Consider the following 15,666-nt stretch of genomic DNA (forward strand, 5'->3'; position numbering starts at 1 on the left):
GCCCTTTTCTCTCTCCTCCTGTTGTCTGTATGAGGCTCACTTGGGGATGGATTCTGGGTCTAAAGAGAGTGACTGTCACCCACACCTTGGGCACTTGTGGCCACACCGCCTACAGCTCTTGAGCTTGGGCCTTTCTGCTAGATCCCTCTCGGTCCCTCGCCCTCTGCACACACAGCTGACAGCTTCTGTTCCTGTGATCCCCTCACCATGTACTCTGTGGAGATCCCCCCAGGCCTGGGAGGGCCCTCACTGCCTACTGTCCCCAGAAGCTGATTTGGGTTATTGCGAGGCAATGCCGTGCGTTCCTGCGGATTCTCTTTGCACAGACCATATATTTTTCGTTCGCTGAAAGCAGAGTTTTATTCTTTTAGATTCTCACATTTTTCTAACTAAAGGGAATATGCATAGCTAAACAGGAAGCCAGAAGGTAGGTCTTGCTTATATGCAGGTCCATGTAATCTGCTTTAGGACCTCGATATCATCCTTACTATTTGACGGCTTGTTTGTTCTTTCAACAAGTATCATTTGGGCCCTTTTTATGTGCCACACTCTGTGCCAGATGTTCGGGAAACTTACTGTGGGAATACAAAAAGTTCACCCATCTTCACAGCCAGAGTCAAGAATCCTTACATCCTCAACCTCAGACCTGCCCTGGGAATTAGAGCTTTTCTGCCCAGGGTTACAGTCAGTATATCCTGGTTAAAGAGCCCACTTGGCTCAGCATACCTACCCTTGCCCCTTCCCCTACTGTCCCTGACCTCTGATGGAATCAGTTTGAGATAGTTTGTAGTCACAGGGCTTGCTTCTGGCACCCTGCACATGTCTACAGTTGTGGATTTTGGTGGGGTGTTGGGGGGGGGGCACTGATGAATCAGTCCTATCTCCCACTCCCCAAAGGCAGATCAGGCCAGGACTGTCTTCCACCCAAAGCGCAGCTTCTCAGTATGTGAAGGGTTGTCTGGAGCTGGTTGTGATATAGGAAGTCTTGTGCGGGACCTGAGATCTGCATTTCTAACAACTTCCCAAGAGATGTCCATGCTGGTGGTCAGTGCACCACACTAGGTAGTGAAGACTTCGGTTTTTATAGGCATCTCCTAATACATCTTTTTACCTCCAGTCTGCTTTTGCCTTGCCTCCAAAGTCCATTTCTGCATGACAGAGAGGTGGGGATGATTCTGTAATAAAGGCCTGTTTGTGCGTCTCGCCCTCTTAAAACGATTGGGCAGCCTTCCTGTTGCCACTAAAACTAAACCCAGACCCACTCTAGTTACTAGCAAAGCCTTCCAGAGTTGGCTGCCTTCCTACTCCCATAGTCATTTCTTAAAGAAAAGCTCACTCGTGCACTTGTTCACCACCTACGTTTTGAACACTGCTAGTTGTTCTAGGCCCTGCGCAGGACATGGCGGTGGGCAACGGGACAGACACCATTCCAGCTCACTTGGAGGTTACAGTCTGGCAGGGGAGACAGAAATAAATAACCAAACAAATACGTATGTCATTTCACAGAGGGGGAGGGGGAGCGAGAGGGAGAGGGAGAGAGAGAGAGAGAGAGGGAGGCTTGATTTGTAGGGGATGGTGAGGGAAGGCCTTTCTGAGGAGGTGTCCTTTAAATGGAGAGTGGAGGGTAGAATGTATGTTCTAAATGGAGAAAATCGCATAGACCAAGGCTCCAAGGCAGGCTGGTGTGTTTAAAGAAGAAAAAGATGCCTGTGTGACTGTCACAGTGAGGGGAGAGGGGGCAGGAGGGTGAGAGAGCAGTCCAAGAGGAGACCTGTAGCCAAAGCTGGAAGGTGAGCCGATGGTCCAGCAAGGCTGGGCTTGGGGGACGCTGGTTACTATAACCGCCTTCTTCTCTGTGTCTGCTTTAAGAATGTCAGGCTCTAGACTCAGAAGCGGTGCCTGTTACCACCTTCACCAGGGACAGAACGCAGTGCGTACCGGGTGCTCATTGAGTGTCATGGGCAGGAGGGGAGCCTCCAAGGACTCTGGCTAAGAAGGAATAGCAAGAGCCTGGTCTTTGTAACCCATCTGGGATTTGAGGGGTTGGATTTCAGAGAGCTTAGTGATTAAGAAAAATAAGCTGTCCCCACCCTGGGCCAAATTGCTTAGCTAAACACCCAGCCCAGGGCTCTGGCAGAGAGTCAGAGGCTCCTGAAAATGATTCTGTCTTTGTGAAGATCTAGTTAGTGTGGTTCAAATGATTCCCTCCAGCTCTGGAATAAACTGTCTGATCCTCAAGCCTAAGATTGGAGACGGGCCACGAAATGTCAGTGGAGGATCGGGGCTGTTGGGGCAAGTGGCATATTGCACATCAAACTCCAGCAAAAACCTGCCAGCTCACCTCTGCCTCTCATTCGCAAAAGGAGCTTCAAATGCCAGCTCCCTATGACCCCCGAGCTACAAGGAGCAGTAGTAACCTGTCAGCCGTGGCTTGAAGTGCTGTCAGTTGCCCCGGGAATGTCTCTGGAAATGCTTGCTGGTCTTGGCCCCCCTGCAGTCTGGGCAGGAAAGTTGCCTTTTGTTGTAGAAGGTTGCCTAGCCACCGATACTGATAAATCGCTTGTCTAAGAGGTAGGACGGGATTTGGAAGAGTCCTTTGCAATGACTCCTGATTCTTCAAAAAAAGAGTGCCTTCCGGATACTGCTGGGCCCTCAAAGCTTTCACTGGCCTCAGTCTGCTCTTGGTCCAGTGTCCTGGAATTGCAGCCCCAGCTTAAACACAGCCCTCAGTTTCCCAGACCTGCTCAGCTATCTATTCCTAAAGCAAACAAAGAGACCTAAAGCATTCTTATTAGAAACTGTAGTATCCTTTCCCCCATTCTCCATATACGGTATACTGAGGCCCACAGAGCCAAGGACAGTGGCAGAGTTTGACACCCCAGGTTTCCTGCCTTGATATCTATAATCACCCACTTCTTTTTATAAATTTAAGTTTATTTATTTATTTTGAGAGCGAGAGAGAGGATGAGCAGGAGAGGGGCAGAGAGAGAGGAAGAGAGAGAATCCCAAACAGGCTCCACACTGTTAGTGTAGAGCCTGATGTGGGGTTCGAACCCACAAACCGTGAGATCATGACCTGAGCCATAACCGAGAATCAGGTGCTTAACCAACCGAGCCTCCCAGTTGCCCCCTACAATCACCCACTTCTATTTGAAGTTAAAAAAAAGGAAGGGAGTCAGGGAGGGATAACACTGGCGTGGAAAATGGTGTAGGTATTAGTCTTTGACATTAGTCTCCTACTTTTCTACCTTATATGAACTTCTAGAGAGGTGACATCTTTTCCCTAAAGAAATGGATCACATGGTAGTCAGTCAGTAACTGTGTGTTGAGTGTTCTAGATATCTGAGCCCACGGATACTTTTAAAACCCATTCAATGAGGCATCCTTCCAAGGGGATATTTCAGTCGGGTGGTTTACTACTAGAAGTGTTTTAATAATTGCCCCCAAATACATGACCACCTTTTCATGGAGGTTTAAGAGGACATTTTAGTCCTATAGACAAGAACTGATGAGACCCTGAAGCATGATTAATAGGAAGGATTTGATATCGTAAGTCAAATTCACAAAAATAAGTGTTGGCAAACATCTTGCAGCCCTTGTCCCCATCATCATCAGGGAAACCCCCACCCCATAAGAAATGATCACAGTCCTCCAGGGGGAGGCGTTTGCTCTCTTTGGGATGGATCTGAAGGCTGTGGGGCACACTGTCAGGAGCAGGAGGAAGAAGGAACCTGTATATCAGCTCTGTTCTGGATGCTGGGTAGTTGTCTTCAGGTGATATCACACAAACTCTCCTGCTTCTATACCCAGAACAGTGTGAGGATCCTAGAACTTGAGGGAAGTGCTTAGAAGCCCCTGTCTTGGCTGAGCTGCTAGTGACCCGGCATCAGCAACCCACTCAGAGTTTTGTGACCAAAGGTAAAGTGGACAAAAACGCACCAAGTCTTGAGCTGAAAGGATATAAGGTGTTGCATGGCAATAAATGTTTATTCATACTCTGTATCCATAAAAGAGAAGGAATAAAAAACCACCGGTGGGGATAGACCAATTGAAGGCCACCCCTGCAGCTGCTTTGAAAGTATGATGTAGACCCTGCCCCTTGACTTGGGTTTGAGGCAGTGAGGATCGCCCTAGTCATCTTACTACCCTTGATGTCCTGTTATACTGGCCAGAAAAACTGAACCAGTCCAGAAACTGCGTAAATTTTTATTTTCTTCCTTACCGTGTATCGTGAGTTGTCCTACTTGCTGTGGCTATGACAAAAGGCAAAGCAGACAAAGCCTCACTTTTCATGGGACTTAAAGGTAGGCAAATTGAAAAGCAATCTCCTTTTATTAGAACAGATATTCAGATGAAGGACATTGAGTGCTGCAGGACACAAAGCAGGGCTACCACCACCAGTTGGGAGGTGTGAATGGTGTTGGTAGAGGAAGTGATGATTCCGTGGAGATCTTAAGGCTGAAAGGAATCAACCAGAGCCAAAGTGGCATGGAGCACAGCACATCCATCCGAGGGGAGAGGGGGTTGAAGAGTTAGATGAAGGACAGCATGTCCCCTTGAAGGAGCTTGTGACCATTGGTATGGCTGGTCACATGTGATCTGGGGACAGGGAGTTAACTAGCTGCACAAATGAGGCTGGAAAAGTAATAAGGGGCCATTTCTGTAGGGACTTTGAAGACCATGGGAGGGGGCTGGACTTTGCCCTAACAGCACTAGGGATCCTATTAAGGGTTTCTGGTTTTGAATTCACTTGCACTGGCTACTAAGTAGACATGGTTGGGGGCAGGACTGGAGGCAGGGTAGCCATGAGGAGACTGCTGGTATGAGTGAGGCCCGGAAGTGTATAATGGTTGCAGAGATGGGCAGAAAACAGTCGACAGAGGCGTTCAGGGGGTCAGAGCTGGTCTCGGTGACCGTGTGAATTTCAGACACAAGGGAGTCGTTTCAGCTCTGAGCTCGGCCAAAGGCCTTCTTCACCATCCTAGTCCTGATGAGACTTGGAAATCCTCCTGCCAACAGCTTCGTGGAGTCAGCCTGGGCCAGCTGGGAACCCGTCATCTGTGAACCCCTTTGCTTCCTCTCCTGGCATCCATGTGGAAAGATGAGAGCTTATTGGGGTCCTGCCTGCCAACTTTTAATTTTGCCTGTGTGCAGAGGGGCACAGCCACTGCTGACCACAGTCCGGCAGCCTGGGCTTCAAGTGGGCAAGCTCAGCTTTCCTCCCTCTGGAGGGGAGAGCTGTTTGGGAAAATGTAGTGGCTCTGAGGTCCCTGGCAGCTCAGAAGGGAGGAGGGCCCCATTGCTGCACGTCCTGTTTCTGGTAGGCAGGCCTCTTTTAATAAGACTTCGTGGAGTCCCCTCAGTCTGGACCCATCTGACCAAAGCTCAGATGTCAGTGCTAGGACTGCTCATGTCCCCACCAGAAGCCACTGGTCCTTGGCCTGACCTTGAGGAGAAGGCTCCCCGAATGAAACTGGGTGGCCCTGAGAGCCAACTCTGTTCTCCCCCATGAACCTGACTGTTGGTAATTGGAAAACAAGCAGTCAGACACCCTTCTGCTCCCACCCCCCTCTCCAGAACGTTTACTTCCTTAATCACTGTTAAACAATTAGCAAATGGCTCATTTATGTCTAGACGCAGAAGAGAGATGCAGAGTCAAGAGCTGCTGTGGAGGAAAACGTTTCTCTTCTGTTCTGAATGTGCGCTCGCAAGGGACAGCGAGAGAGAGCTTGCTTTACAGGGTTGGCATTTCTTTCAACATATTGTCGCTGCGGATTATATTATTTTCAGAGTCATCTTAATAGTTTCCAACAATTGCTACCAAGTAAAGGTCACGTTTGAAGTTTTTGGCAAATAGAGTCTCGGTTGGCCAGCATTTCCTCTGCACAGACTGTTCTGAAGGGTGAGAGCAATCCAGGGTGGAGGTTGTAAGACTTTGCATTAAACTTAGTGTCTCTTCCCAGTCTCCCCCAGGCTTTTGTGGCCCTGTGACTGTGACCGGCATGGGACATTTTTATGTATAGCTCCTCTTCTTTGCTTTTCAACAGAGTGGAGGGTGTCCATATTTTGGGGGATATTTTTGGATAACCCTGCTGCCATAGAACCCGCTGGGTGGGAGTTGTCTTCACTTGCAAGTGTCTCCTTGGTGAGGGCATTGCTTCTGGCTAACCAGAACATCACGTGATGGGAAGCAAAAGGTGGAGGGCTTGCGTTTCTATGTTTTGTGCATCAGGGGATTGGAACACGGTGGCAGTGGTAATGGCCCAAGGATGAGAGGACTAACGGCAATTAGGGAAGCCATTGGATGTGCCCATCTGGCAGCCCTGTGGAGGGTCAAGAAATAGGAACAATCCCGATGCCATCCCCTTGTGCTCTAGGTAGCAGGGGGAGAAAGCAGCAGTGCACCCGTGGACCACGTGGACACCAGTGATCTGGGGAGGGAGGCATGTGGTAGGTTTTGTTATTTTGATTTTCTGTTGCTTAGGAAAAGCCAGCAAAACAGGGTTTATGACTTTGCAGGTATACTCCGTGGATCTAACCAACTTTAAGCAGTTTTATATGTTAAACCTTCTGAGATTTGGGGATTCACATCCCATCACAGGTGGCCCAACTTTGCTTTTCCACTCAGGTCTTGTTCATTTTCAACCTCCTTTCCTCCATCAGGAGTAGCCAAATATCATTTAGACTGAGAGCTGGAATTCAGGGTGCAAAAACCCTCGACTCTTGGGTTAAATAGAAGTCTTGCCGTAGGCTTGTTATTCTTCCCTTTTCTCCTTCATGGGGTTTTGGAAGGAGCAAGTACAAATAATATGTAAAATACTGATTGGGTGTTAGTTAGGATGTACGTTCTGGCTGCTCCAACAAAAATCCAAATGAAACAGAGGCTTAAACAGAGGTAGTTTTATTTCTCTCTCATGCAAACATCCCAAAGGCAAGCAGCCCAGGAAGGGTCACTGACCAGCATCCTTTCAGCTCATCGTCCTGTCTTTCTCAGCCAATGTAGTTGTTGAGCTTCCGCACCTGGGTCCAAGGTGGCTGCTGTGCCCAGCCAGAAGGAAGGAGAAAAGGAAGGAGGCACAATCCAGAAGTCACCAGTGTCACTTCTGCTCACATCGTCTTGGACACAGCTTAATCACAAGGCTCCATGACGCTGCGAAGGAGTCTGCGAAATGTAGTTTTTATTGTGGACGGCTATATGCCTAGCTAAAATTTGAGATTCACATAATTAGAGGAATAGAGTGAATATTGGGGTTACCTGTCGGTCTCTGTTGTAGTAATATTTTAAATCACAGTAATGACAAGAACAACATCGAAACAATAGCACTTAATTACTAATTTAGTAATTAATACATAGCAATAGGTACTCTGACCTTGTGCTGAGTGCCATCGTATTGTATTTCCTCTAGCTTTCCATCTAATTCCTACAACAGACCTATGAGGTAATACTTTTATTAGTCCCAAATTAATGACGAGTACATCGAAGCCCTGCAACGTTTCCAAGGGCAACATAGCTCGTAAGCAGGAGGGCAGATACTAGAACACGGGTCCACCTCTCACATCAGTCTTTACTTTCCTAAGTGCAGAGCCGTCTGAAAAGTAATGTAAAATACCAGCTGTGTCATCAGGATGCTTTTGATTTCGTGTGACAGAAACATAACTCAAACTTAGCTTACTCTCAAAATGAAGATTTATTGCCATATAAGGCTAGAAAGTATACTGGGGTAGGCAGAGCTCAGAGAAAGAAGAGGAAATGCTGTGCTGTCGACATTGCATTTCCTTCTGTCTTTCTTTGTCTCTCTCTGCTTGGCTTCATTCTGCAAAGAGGCTTTCTCCCCTTGGCAGAAAGTAGGGATTTTGACAGCCCCAGATTCATTTCCTCCCAGCCTAGAAGCTCAAGAGAAATTTACCAGTGTCTATGCTTCAACCCCAGGGAAGGATCCCACACTGGCTCTTTCTGAATCCTGTGTCTGTCCCTTAATCAAATACCATGCCACACGACCCTCTTCCTCCCTACAATTCACTATAATCAAGGGTAGTATTTTTTACTGGAGGAGAGGGAGGGCAAGATTATTTACTGGACTGACAAGATTATTTACTAGTACACTGGGAGGGCAGTGTGCTACATAATCACCTCTTAAAACGTCAGATATAGTAATCTCATTAAAGGCTTCAGCTAAATGACACTAGCTTGAGCCTGTAAGGATATATTAAAGCATTCTGTGTTTCTATGAATGACAGGCATAGACGGGCACAGAAGCCAAGTCTATACCAGAATGTTAGTTATCTGGTTAAAGAGAGAGTTCATCGAAAATAGAGTAGATCCAGCATTATTTTAATTCAGAATTCTTTTCAACCATTTGGCCTAATGTTTTGATGCTTCCTTCTGATCATGTGGCACATCTGTCCTCAGTTATATGAAGCATTTATTTCTTCTTGGAACATGCCAAGATAACACTGGCTTTTTGGCTCCTGAGGATAAACTTTCAGGCAAAATGGTTATTGTGACATTTTCGGGAAGCGCAGATGTTCAAACAACGTCCATGGTGAAAATGCATCCACTGAATTTACACAGACTACTTCAACATGCAGATCAGTTATGAAGTTACAGCAGAAGGAAGCAATTCAGCTAATTATTTCACTACTTATTTCTATGTTCTATATGCAAACATGCATTTAACCAAGATTGGAAGAATAGGTATTCATTTCTTCTTCTCAAATGCCCTGAATAGGATGCCATGTAATTAGTTAGTGCTTTTGTTAAAAACACATTAGGAAGAATAACCTTCTTGTTGTCAGTTCTGTTGAATGCACAATTAAACCGTTTGATAAAGCAATTACCTGAACACAATTATGTTCATCCTCACCCCATCAGGAGATGAAATTAAGGATTAGGTAAAATTGCAAAGCACATGAGATCTCTGCCAACCCTTCTTTAGAAGACAGAAAGGTCCCTGGCCAGGATGAATTTGCACAGTTCTATAAATCTAATTAAATCATTGCACAACAACTTTAATTAAGTTCATGATCATATTGCTTTTCTTTTTCTTTAAGAAAAAAAAAGCAAACAAAATATTCTTTGTTGGCATGCTGCTCTAGTGAGTACAGTCAGACTTCTTCACAACCTTTTCCAAGAGAACATTTGAGCCCCAGATTTGGGAAGTGCTCGTAGAGTCTTGTTATCTAAGCCTTGGACTAGGACCTTTATGTCATGAGGGAATGAGGTGGGTTAGGGTTGACCATGAATTGATGCCATAACTGCCTGTCAAGAGGAATGGCTTTAATGATGCCCTCGCTTTTACCAAAGCAAGTTGTTGGGACTTTCCCCTTTCTGAAACCACTGGAACAGTTTTGCATGTTTACATATGATTGCATGGGACCGAAATGCCTCATCCTGTCATCAAGGGTGGTTTTCCTGAGATGCTGGGTTCCATCCAGGAACATGCTCAGAACAGCAGACCTCAGTGTCAGGGAAGACCCTGTGTCTAAGAGAGCACCTTTCCAAAGTTCTCATCTAAAGATACTGAGGACCGCTTTGAAATCTGCACCTCCTTGAAGGCTGCCTGTCCAGTGGTGTCCAGATGAGAGGGACCAGGTGCTATGGGAACATGGGGACGCTGACCAGAGTGATCAGGTGGAGTACATTATAAGGTTTTCTTTGCTTTCTTCTCTCCTCGGAGGGAGGTCAAAAGATGTTATCCTGTATCAGCATGGATGGGATGCTCCTAAGATGGTTCATCTCTCATGTTAGCTTCATATTTCCTCCTGGAAGATCTCTAGACCCTCTGGCCCCTCTTGAGAGCACATTCACATAGAATACAATTCCCTGCTATCAAACAAAGCAAGACAGAGGTGGAGTAGAGAGGATGCATCCCCTTTTTTGTTTGTTACTTTCGGTCTTTTAATGTACATGACAGGGTAGAATGGCTTGACTCTCTCTTATCCACATCCACCTCCACCAAAAAAGGAATAACTATATTCCTGACATTTCACCTGTGAGGCTTAGACTAAGCATCTCAGTGAAGTGTCTGTGAGCCCTTCCTGCTAAGCGAGGTCATTTCTTTCCTCTGAGCTCCAGCAGCACAAGGTAGTATACTTGTGCTGGCACATTTATTGCACCCGCTTGGAACTGTTCACAGTTGAGTGTGTGTCTCACCACATGATGAGCTAGAGAGTCTGAGAACTGTAACACAGAGCCCCTCAGTAGAATACCCTTTTAAATAGCTGAGTTTGCAAGATGTAAGGGCAATCCCTGGTTGGGAGGTGGGGAAAAGGAAAACCAGAGCGGATACCAACCACTGCCTTGGGTGCCCTGGGGCAGGGGCGGTGGAAGGTAGCCCATCTGACCAAGAGGTTTTAGGGGTAGCAGCTAACTTGCAGACTAGAGACAATGCTTTATGTCTTTACAAGTTGGGAAATTCGAGGTGACACCCCACACGTAAGTCCAAAACCTTCAGTGAGTTCACCCTGAATTAAAAGGTGGGCTTTATTGAAAAAAAAAATTTTGCCTGTTGGTCAGATATTTCTTCTAAGATAACACTTGTCAACTTCAGCCTGATTCTGGTTTGCAAAAGAAAAGATCACCGGTAAAACTTCTTAAGGAAGAACCCACATTCATTCCTACAGAGCACGGGTGGTACACCAAACATATAATGACTAACATAAGACACAGGCACAAATCAGTTAGATCTGAGAGCAGCTGTTAAGCTGTCCTGTGGCGTATTGTGTGAATGGCGACCTGAGTATGTGGTTCCAACTGATACTCCTGGCATGGTATGGAAATTTTCAAGCTGATTAATTGACTTCAAGTAGTCCTGTTTGGGAATGCACCGACATTCCTATAGACGTAAATCTTCTCTGGAGGGCTGAGCCATCAGCTCAAGCTTCACAGCATTCCCTCAAAACCCCGTCACGCATGACTCATAGTTCTTAAAAACGTAGAGTGAAGTAAGCCACCATGAGCAAGAGGGAGCACAGACCACAAACAGTAGAATTCGACCCCCAAGAACTTGAAAGTTGGATTTTCATGTAAAATCAGTACAGATGTTCAAAATGTTTAAATTTTAAAAAATGACAATGTAAAACTTAATGAGTTACATGTAATCAAAAAACACTGGCTCTGAAAGGGAGAAATATAATCATTAAAAGTACATTTTAATGACGAGAACACATGAAAACCATGAGAAAGAAACCACGGCTCCAGCTCCTTATTCTAAATTTCGTAATTAAAAACACCTAGCTAAACACGTATTATTTCTGTACAAATCATATTTCAGGATAACTCTAAATCTCTGTTCAATAGAGGAAAATTCTTTGCAGAAGAAGTATAGCTAATAAATGCGGAAGCAATAACAGAACAAGGAAATCACCATTTTTCAGCCCCTAATGATACAGCTGATATGGGCAGTGATCAAGCATGGATGAAACCATTAGTCAAAAGGCTGATAATGAACTTTAGGGTATGTTTAAATAAAATGTTTATTTACTTATTGAGAGAGGGGTGGGAAGGGAGAGGGAGAGGCAGAGAGAGAGAGAGAATCCCAAGCAGGCTTTGCGCTGTCACTTAACTCTGAGACCATGACGAGCTGAAATCAAGAATCGGATGCTTACCCGACGGAGTCATCCAGGCACCCTTGAACCTCAGGCTATTAACTCCTGAGCCATCAGATGAATCAGAGAGTCACTGAAATGGGCAACTGGCATTGTTTGTCTTCTGGTGTCCTGTGGTGCCTCACAGGTATGTGAAGTATTTTTATTGAACTTAATTCTAGTCAAGCCTATGATGCCGTGTTCCACTTACAGAATGTGCAGGAGGGAAAGGAGGCCCCACAGATGCAAACAGACAAATTTGGAGTGTGAGGTTTTCGGGGACCCACTTTCCCCATGGAAAAAGGCAGAGTGGGACACGTAACTGCCAAATGTTTTGTGAATACTCGTTGCACCCAAAGGGAAACAAGCCAGGAGAAATGTAAAAGAGAAAGATGCTTTGGGGACTCTCAGGAAAATTGATAAGGAAGTGGGAATTAGGGTAGTAGCATTGCAGTTGAGTAAGGAAAACCCACATTTTTAAAGAGGTATCCTGTGAAGAGCATAGAGGGCTTGCTTTATGATAATTTGCCAAAAAAAGAAAAGTATGTTCTTTGAGGGAATAAAATATCTCCTGCTAACCTTATCATCAGTGTTGAACACATAAAGTGAATGAGTATCAGTAAAAGGAAAGAAGTTATGTTTGCAGGACAAGTTTAGGGATAGCCAAGGATATAAATCTGTAAAACTTTAAAAATATATATGTCATAGACTTAAATACAAAATTTAAAACTATAAAACTTCTAGGAAAAAGTTAGAAGAATCTTTGTGCCTTGGATTAGGCAAATATTTCTTAGATACAGCACCAGAAGCATGTGGCCATAAAACATAAAATGGATAAATAGTTTTCACTTCTGCCTTCAGAAGACACTGTTAAGAGAATGAAAAATGCAGCCACAGCCTAGTATAAAACATTTGAAAATCATGTAACTCATATAGGACTTGCATCCAGCATATATAAAGAGTTCTCTAAAAAAAAAAACAAAAAAAAAAACGTAGACAACCTAATAAAAATGGGCAAAAGATGTGAGCAGGCATTTCATCAAAGAAGATATGTGGATGGTAAATAAGCAAATAAAAGATGCTCCATATTATTGTCCTTGAGGAAATGCAAATTACAACCACAGTGAGATACCAGAACACCAGAATGTCTCATATTAAAAAGACTGATCAGGTATGTCTGGGTTGCTCAGTCGGTTAAGTGTCCGACTCTTGGTTTTGGCTCAGGTCATGATCTCATGGTTCTTGAGATGGAGCCCTGAATCAGGCTCTGAGCTGGCAGCATGGAATCTGCTGGGGAGTCTCTCTCTCCCTCTCTCTCTGGCCCTCCCTGCCTCAAAATAAATATATAAGCTTTTTTTTTTTTTTTTTAAACAAAGACCGATCGGTGCAAGTGCTGGCAAAGGTGTGTAGGAACCAGTACTCTTCTGTGTTGCTGGTGGGAATGTAAATGGTGTAGCCATTCTGGAAAACAGTTTGGAAGTTTCTTAAAGTACTATATGATCTAGCTGTTCTGATTATAGGTCTCCACCCGAGAAAATGGAAGCACATGTGCGTGGAAATAGCTGTTCACACGTGCTCATGGCAACTTTATTTGTAACAGCCAGAAATCACAAATAACCCAAATATCCATCAAGCAAATAGATGAACAAATGGGATACATCTCTACAATGCAATGCCATCCAGAAATAAAAAGGAATATGCTGCTGGCCCATGTAACAACAAGAATGAATATTACAATAATTAGGCTGCGTGACAGCCAGACCAAAAAAAAAAAGGATGTACTATTTGATGACAGTAATATAAAACTTCAGAAAACACAGCTCATCTCTAGTGACAGAGAGCAGATCCATGGTTTCATGTGGTGGGGGAGGGGGGAGGAATAGGAGGGCAGGGTTCCACGGGGGCAGGAAGAACCTTTTAGGGATGATGGATGTGTTAATTATCCTGATTACAGTGATGGTTTTGTGAGTGTGTATGTATGTGTATTTATCACAGCTCATCAAATTTGGACACCTTAAATATATATAGTGTATTGTATGCCAACTGTACCTCCAATGCAGCTGTTTAGAAAGTTTTAGAAAAAGGTGATCAGAGCTGTAGAGTATGTCTTGAACTTAGCACGTTCTTCTACTTCTGCACCATGAATTTCCACGTTCCTCTTTTTTGGTGCTGCTATCCTCCACCACTTTGTAGCCTCATCAAGTCTGAGTAACGTCCAAAAATAGAGTTGACACTTCTCAAAGGTGGTGCCAGTAAAACATTGAAAGATAAAAAGATGCGAGTTACTGTGAACACTCAGTCACTCTGGATTCTTCTTTCCTGGAGAATTCTCTGTACTCGACATGTGTCCGAGATTGTAACATCCCTTTGGGTTCAGAGCCCAGTTGTCATTTGTTGGCATTGTCCTTCTGCCCTTCTTGGAGAAGCACAGGTCTTGGGAGATTGAGCAGTAGCCAGAAGGGCAACTGTGGGGGTGGCTGAGATGGCAGAGGGCAGGTCTCCTAGGGTGGTCTGCGGGGCCTGCCGCCCTGGTGGCCTTTCAGGGAAAGTCTGCTTGGGCCAGAGGGATGGTTAAGGTTCGCCACATGGCAAGAAGAAACTATGCAAAGTATATAAATGCCTAAGTGACAAGAACCAGTGGTGAGTGCAGGTGAGGGGAACAACTGACATGTTTGACATGGTCGCTGTGACAGATATGACAAAGCCGTTAGTCCTGTAGGTGACAGGGGAACAAGGAAGATGGTGCCTCTGAGGGCCGCGTGCTTAGGAGGGGCTACTGTATGTTCTAACTCTGCAAACGTTGAGCTCCACTCACTGATGCCTGTCTCAAACCTCCAAGTGTGCAGAGTTGGAGAGGCCACGCAGTTTGCTGGGGCCTGCTTGGCGCCTTCTTCCAGGCAGGGTAGGTAGCTTTTCTAGTCATCACACACACCAATGTGTACCAGACCAGGCCAGACACTACTCCTGCTCCCAGGTTGTTTCTTGGTCCCGGGGAAGACAGACATGGAGACAGAGGGTTTCACGGGTCAGCAAGCTGAGAGGTGTAGAGGCATGGGCAGGGCGAGGCCCTGCATGGGAGGATGGAGGAAGTGTTGACACATCCGTATCTTGGTTGAGAGCTTGTTCAGTGGAACGGGATGGTATAGGCTCACATCCTGGTTTAGCCTGTTAGCCGTGTGACCTTGAACAAGCTCTGAAGCCTCTTGGTGCCCCAGTTTCCCCACCCCCGCCAACGCTCATGTATTTCTGAGACAGGGTCCTATTGGAGGACTGAGTGATAGCAGCTTTGGCCATGGCCTAACCATTCCTGGGCTGGAGGGAATGGACAGATATAGGACCCTAGCTAAGTCTGCCAGATACGCAGGGGAGCAGTTAACTGGGCCTAGGTCTGCTCCTTCCTGGAAAGCCCTCCCCCCACTGTAGGGAATTAAGCAAAAGCAGCCCCTCTAATCACACAGCCAGAGACAAGAGCCTACTCTAGAACCCCTCTCCAAGGGCCATCTTTGTGTTCCCTGACCTGGGCTTGTAGTCCAGGCCCACCATTTGCACTGCCAGTCCACACCAGAACCAGTGCCCATACCACATCGGGTGTCATCCCTGTGCCACTCGCCATGCTCCGCACATGACATGAAAAGATCATGCTTAATTCTCTCACCGATCTTCTCAGGTGGGAACTAGTATTAAACCCCTTCTTGAAATAATGAAGACACAGAGCCTCAGCTGTTAACATTGCTGTGGTCTCTCAGCTCCTAAGAGGAGAAGCCAGCCTTTACCATAATGTCACCCTGATGAGTGGCAAAGTCCAGACAGTCCTAATCCCAACACCACTAAAGTCAATGAGGTAGAGGGGTGGAATGCACTTAGAGATGGCAAGGAAATTGGATCTTAATTATAAATATTTTTAAAGAAGTTTCTTTTTCTTGACTTTGAAGAAATACTATGGTTGTAGTCTAAGGATCTATTAATCTTGAATTGGCAAATAAAAGCATAAATAATGGCCTGGGCCAGTTCATGGATTTCTTAAACAGAACTGTGCTGCATTGATGATTTGTTTTCAAGTGTCACCAGCAGCCTCTTTTC

The 15,666-nt window shown here is 45.5% G+C and overlaps 1 protein-coding gene across 1 annotated transcript in view; it reads left to right on the plus strand.

Moving 5' to 3' along the window:
• SPOCK1 (SPARC (osteonectin), cwcv and kazal like domains proteoglycan 1) overlaps positions 1–15,666 on the plus strand; it is a 517,625-nt gene that overhangs the window by 384,886 nt on the left and 117,073 nt on the right. The gene's annotated exons all lie outside the window — the stretch shown is intronic.

This window comes from Neofelis nebulosa, chromosome 1, assembly GCF_028018385.1.
Source record: "Neofelis nebulosa isolate mNeoNeb1 chromosome 1, mNeoNeb1.pri, whole genome shotgun sequence".
NCBI lineage: Eukaryota > Metazoa > Chordata > Mammalia > Carnivora > Felidae > Neofelis > Neofelis nebulosa.